Here is a 6,708-nt window from a genome sequence, read left to right on the forward strand (position 1 = left end):
GTATTTTAGAGGATAACGCTTGTTATGTCAGGGTTAGTTCTGGTATTTGCAATCATCTTGCTCATACTTTCGCATTTTTCTCATCCTTGTTGGCCAGATCCTGGCCTTTCTCTGGTTTGGATCCCGTCTTAATGTGGTTCCACACCGAAACAGTCAATTGAACCTGGTTGCGATTAATAGTTTAGAGGATTACGCCGGTAATGTCTCGGTTTGGTCTGATATTTGCCCTCATCTGGCGCGTACTTTCGCATTTTTCGCATTCTTGTTGGCCAGATCCTGGCCTTTTTCTGGCTTGGACCACGTAGTAATGTGGTACCACACCGAAACAGTCAATTAAACCTGGATGCGAATAATATTTTAGAGGATAACGCTGGTTTTGTCTGGGTGAGTTCTGGTATTTGCAATTATCTGGCTCGTACTTTCGCGTTTTTCGCATACTTGTTGGCCAGATCCTGGCCTCTTTCAGGTTTGGATCACGTAGTAATGCGGTACCACACTGTCAATAAAAGCTGGTTCCGATTAGCATTTTTGAGGATAACGCTGGATATGTCTGTGTTAGTTCTGGTATTTGCAATCATCTGGCTCATACACTCGCGTCTTCCGCATTGTTGTTGGCCCGATCCTCGGCTTTTTCTGGTTTGGATCAGGTAGTAATGTGGTACCACACTGAAACAGTCATTAAAAGCATGTTCCGATGCGTATTTTAGAGGATAACGCTGGTTATGTCTGGGATAGTTCTGGTATATGCAATCATCTGGCTCGTACTTTCGCATTTTTCGCATTCTTGGTTGCCAGATCCTGGCCTTTTTCTGGTTTGTATCACGTAGTAATGCGGCACCACACCGAAACAGTCAATTAATCCTGGTTGCGAATAATATTTTAGAGGATAACGCCGGTTATGTCTCGGGTAGGTCTGGGATTTGCCCTCATCTGGATCGTACTTTCGCATTTTCGCATACTTGTTGGCCAGATCCTGGGTTTTTTCTTGCTTGGATCATCGTAGCAATGCGGTACCACACCGAAACAGTCAATTATACCTGGTTGCGGTTAATATTTTAGGGGATAACGCCGGTTTTGTCTGGGTTAGGTCCGGGATTTGCCCTCATCTGGCTCGAACTTTCGCATTTTTCTCATACTTGTTGGCCAGATCCTGGGCTTTATCTGGTTTGGATCACGTAGTAATGCGTTACCACACCGAAACAGTCAAATAAACCTGGTTGCGATTAATATTTTTGAGGATACCGCCGGTTATGTCTCGGTTAGGTCCGGGATTTGCCCTCATCTGGCTCGTACTTTCGCATTTTTCGCACACTTGTTGGCCAGACCCTGGCCCTTTTCTGGTTTGGATCACGTAGTAATGTGGTACCACACTGAAACAGTCAATTATACCTGGTTGCGATTAATATTTTAGAGGATAACGCCGATTATGTCTCGGTTAGGTCTGGGATTAGCCCTCATCTGGCACATGCTTTCGCGTTTTTCGCATACCTGTTGGCCAGATCATGGCCTTTTTCTGGTTTGGATCCCGTAGTAATGTGGTTCCACACAGAAACAGTCAATTGAACCTGGTTGCGATTAATATTTCAGAGGATAACGCCGGTTATGTCTCGGTTAGGTCTGGTATTTGCCCTCATCTGGCGCGTACTTTCGCATTTATCGCATTCTTGTTGGCCAGATCCTGGCCTTTTTCTGGCTTGGACCACGTAGTAATGTGGTACCACACCGAAGCAGTCAATTAAACCTGGTTGCGAATAATATTTTAGAGGATAACGCTGGTTATGCCTGGGATAGTTCTGGTATTTGCAATCATCTGGCTCATACTTTCGCGTTTTTCACATAGTTGTTGGCCAGATCCTGGGATTTTTCTGGTTTGGATCCCGTAGTAATGTGGTTCCACACCGAAACAGTCAATTGAACCTGGTTGCGATTAATATTTTAGAGGATAACGCCGGTTATGTCTCGGTTAGGTCTGGGATTTGCCCTCATCTGGATCGTACTTTCGCATTTTTCGCATACTTGTTGGCCAGATCCTGGGTTTTTTCTGGTTTGGATCCCGCAGTAATGGGGTTCCACAACGAAACAGTCAATTAAACCTGGTTGCGAATAATATTTTAGCGGATAACCCTGGTTATGCCTGGGATAGTTCTGGTATTTGCAATCATCTGGCTCATACTTTCGCGTTTTTCTTATAGTTGTTGGCCAGATCCTGGGTTTTTTCTGTTTTGGATCCCGTAGTAATGTGGTTCCACACCGAAACAGTCAATTAAACCTGGTTGCGATTAATATTTTAGGGGATAACGCCGGTTACGTCTCGGTTAGGTCTGGGATTTTCCCTCATCAGGCTCGTACTTTCGCATTTTTCGCATACTTGTCAGCCAGATCCTGGCCTCTTTCTGGTTTGGATCATCGTAGCAATGCGGTACCACACCGAAACAGTCAATTATACCTGGTTGCGATTAATATTTTAGAGGATAGCGCCGGTTATGTCTCGGTTAGGTCTGGGATTTGCCCTCATCTGGATCGTACTTTCGCATTTTTCGCATACTTGTTGGCCAGATCCTGGGTTTTTTCTGGTTTGGATCCCGCAGTAATGGGGTTCCACAACGAAACAGTCAATTAAACCTGGTTGCGATTAATATTTTAGCGGATAACGCCGGTTATGTCTGGGTTAGGTCTGGTGTTTGCCCTCATCTGGCTCGTACTTTCGCATGTTTCGCATACTTGTTAGCCAGATCCTGGCCTTTTTCTGGTTTGGATCACGTAGCATTGTGGTACCACACTGAAACAGTCAATAGAATCTGGTTCCGATCAGTATCTTAGAGGATAACGCTGGTTATATCTGAGTTAGTTCTGGTATTTGCAATCATCTGGCTCATACATTCGCGTTTATCGCATTCTTGTTGGCCAGATCCTGACCTTTTTCTGGCTTGGACCACGTAGTAAAGTGGTACCACACCGAAACAGTCAATTAAACCTGGTTGCGAATAATATTTTAGAGGATAACGCTGGTTATGCCTGGGATAGTTCTGGTATTTGCAATCATCTGGCTCATACTTTCGCGTTTTTCTCATAGTTGTTGGCCAGATCCTGGGTTTTTTTCTGGTTTGGATCCCGTAGTAATGTGGTTCCACACCGAAACAGTCAATTGAACCTGGTTGCGATTAATATTTTAGAGGATAACGCCGGTTATGTCCGGGTTAGGTCTGGTATTTGCCCTCATCTGGCTCGTACATTCACGATTTCGCATACTTGGTGGCCAGATCCTGGGCTTTTTCTGGTTTGGATCACGTAGTAATGCGGCACCACACCGAAACAGTCAATTAAATCTGGTTGCGATTAATATTTTAGAGGATAATGCCGGTAATGTCTCGGTTAGGTCTGGTATTTGCCCTCATCTGGCGCGAACTTTCGCATTTTTCGCATTCTTGTTGGCCAGATCCTGGCCTTTTACAGGCTTGGACCACGTAGTAATGTGGTAGCACACCGAAACAATCAATTAAACCTGGTAGCGAATAATATTTTAGAGGATAACGCTGGTTATGCCTGGGATAGTTCTGGTATTTGCAATCATCTGGCTCATACTTTCGCGTTTTTCTTATAGTTGTTGGCCAGATCCTGGGTTTTTTCTGGTTTGGATCCCGTAGTAATGTGTTTCCACACCGAAACAGTCAATTAAACCCGGTTGCGATTAATATTTTAGAGGATAACGCCGGTTATGTCTGTGTTAGGTCTGGTATTTGCCCTCCTCTGGCTCATACTATCGCATTTTTCGTATACTTGTCGGCCAGATCCTGAGTTTTTTCTGGTTTGGATCCCGTAGTAATGTGGTTCCACACCGAAACAGTCAATTAAACCTGGTTGCGATTAATATCTTAGGGGATAACGCCGGTTACGTCTCGGTTAGGTCTGGGATTTTCCCTCATCAGGCTCGTACTTTCGCATTTTTCGCATACTTGTTATCCAGATCCTGGCCTCTTTCTGGTTTGGATCATCGTAGCAATGCGGTACCACACCGAAACAGTCAATTATACCTGGTTGCGATTAATATTTTACAGGATAGCGCTGGTTATGTCTCGGTTAGGTCTGGGATTTGCCCTCATCTGGATCGTACTTTCGAATTTTTCGCATACTTGTTGGCCAGATCCTGGGTTTTTTCTGGTTTGGATCCCGCAGTAATGGGGTTCCACAACGAAACAGTCAATTAAACCAGGTTGCGATTAATATTTTAGCGGATAGCGCCGGTTATGTCTGGGTTAGGTCTGGTGTTTCCCCTCATCTGGCTCGTACTTTCGCATGTTTCGCATACTTGTTAGCCAGATCCTGGCCTTTTTCTGGTTTGGATCACGTAGCAATGTGGTGCCACACTGAAACAGTCAATAGAAGCTGGTTCCGATCAGTATCTTAGAGGATAACGCTGGTTATGTCTGAGTTAGTTCTGGTATTTGCAATCATCTGGCTCATACATTCGCGTTTTTCGCATACTTGTTGGCCAGATCCTGGGCTTTTTCTGGTTTGGATCACGTAGTAATGTGGTACCACACCGAAACAGTCAATTAAACCTGGTTGCTATTAATATTTTAGAGGATAACGCCGGTTATGTCTGGGTTAGGTCTGGTATTTGCCCTCATCTGGCTCGGACTTTCGCATTTTTCGCATACTTGTTGGCCAGACCCTGGCCCTTTTCTGGTTTGGATCACGTAGTAATGTGGTACCACACTGAAACAGTCAATAGAAGCTGGTTTCGATAAGTATTTTAGAGGATAACGCTGGTTATGTCTGGGATAGTTCTGGTATTTGCAATCATCTGGCTCATACTTTCGCGTTTTTCTCATAGTTGTTGGCCAGATCCTGGGTTTTTACTGGTTTGGATCACGTAGTAATGCGGTTCCACAACGGAACAGTCAATTAAACCTGGTTGCGATTTATATTTTAGAGGATAACGCTGGTTATGTCTGGGTTAGTTCTGGTATTTGCAATCATCTGGCTCATACTTTCGCATTTTTCGCATACTTGTTGGCCAGATCCTGGGTTTTGTCTGGTTTGGATCCCGTAGTTATGTGGTTCCACAACGAAACAGTCAATTAAACCTGGTTGAGATTAATATTTTAGAGGATAACGACGGTTATGTCTCGGGTAGGTCTGGGATTTGTCCTCATCTGGCTCGTACATTCACGATTTCGCATACTTGGTGGCCAGATCCTGGGCTTTTTCTGGTTTGGATCACGTAGTAATGTGGTACCACACTGAGACAGTCAATTAAACCTGGTTGCGATTACTATTTTAGAGGATAACGCTGGTTATGTCTCAGTTAGGTCTGGGATTTGCCCCCATCTGGCTCGTACCTTCGCGTTTTTCTCATAGCTGTCGGCCAGATCCTGGGTTTTTTCTGGTTTGGATCCCGTAGTAATGTGGTTCCACACCGAAACAGTCAATTGAATCTGGTTGCGATTAATATTTTAGAGGATAACGCCGGTTATGTCTCGGTTAGGTCTGGTATTTGCCCTCATCTGGCTCGGACTTTCGCATTTTTCGCATACTTGTTGGCCAGACCCTGACCCATTTCTGGTTTGGATCACGTAGTAATGTGGTACCACACTGAAACAGTCAATAGAAGCTGGTTCCGATAAGTATTTTAGAGGATAACGGTGGTTATGTCTGTGTTAGGTCTGGTATTTGCCCTCCTCTGGCTCATACTATCGCATTTTTCGTATACTTGTCGGCCAGGTCCTGGCCTCTTTCTGGTTTGGATCATCGTAGCAATGCGGTACCACACCGAAACAGTCAATTATACCTGGTTGCGATTAATATTTTAGAGGATAGCGCCGGTTATGTCTCGGTTAGGTCTGGGATTTGCCCTCATCTGGATCGTACTTTCGCATTTTTCGCATACTTGTTGGCCAGATCCTGGGTTTTTTCTGGTTTGGATCCCGCAGTAATGGGGTTCCACAACGAAACAGTCAATTAAACCTGGTTGCGAATAATATTTTAGCGGATAACCCTGGTTATGCCTGGGATAGTTCTGGTATTTGCAATCATCTGGCTCATACTTTCGCGTTTTTCTTATAGTTGTTGGCCAGATCCTGGGTTTTTTCTGGTTTGGATCCCGTAGTAATGTGGTTCCACACCGAAACAGTCAATTAAACCTGGTTGCGATTAATATTTTAGGGGATAACGCCGGTTACGTCTCGGTTAGGTCTGGGATTTTCCCTCATCAGGCTCGTACTTTCGCATTTTTCGCATACTTGTCAGCCAGATCCTGGCCTCTTTCTGGTTTGGATCATCGTAGCAATGCGGTACCACACCGAAACAGTCAATTATACCTGGTTGCGATTAATATTTTAGAGGATAGCGCCGGTTATGTCTCGGTTAGGTCTGGGATTTGCCCTCATCTGGATCGTACTTTCGCATTTTTCGCATACTTGTTGGCCAGATCCTGGGTTTTTTCTGGTTTGGATCCCGCAGTAATGGGGTTCCACAACGAAACAGTCAATTAAACCTGGTTGCGATTAATATTTTAGCGGATAACGCCGGTTATGTCTGGGTTAGGTCTGGTGTTTGCCCTCATCTGGCTCGTACTTTCGCATGTTTCGCATACTTGTTAGCCAGATCCTGGCCTTTTTCTGGTTTGGATCACGTAGCAATGTGGTACCACACTGAAACAGTCAATAGAATCTGGTTCCGATCAGTATCTTAGAGGATAACGCTGGT

Source organism: Colletes latitarsis, unplaced genomic scaffold (assembly GCF_051014445.1).
Source record: "Colletes latitarsis isolate SP2378_abdomen unplaced genomic scaffold, iyColLati1 scaffold0018, whole genome shotgun sequence".
Classification (NCBI taxonomy): domain Eukaryota; kingdom Metazoa; phylum Arthropoda; class Insecta; order Hymenoptera; family Colletidae; genus Colletes; species Colletes latitarsis.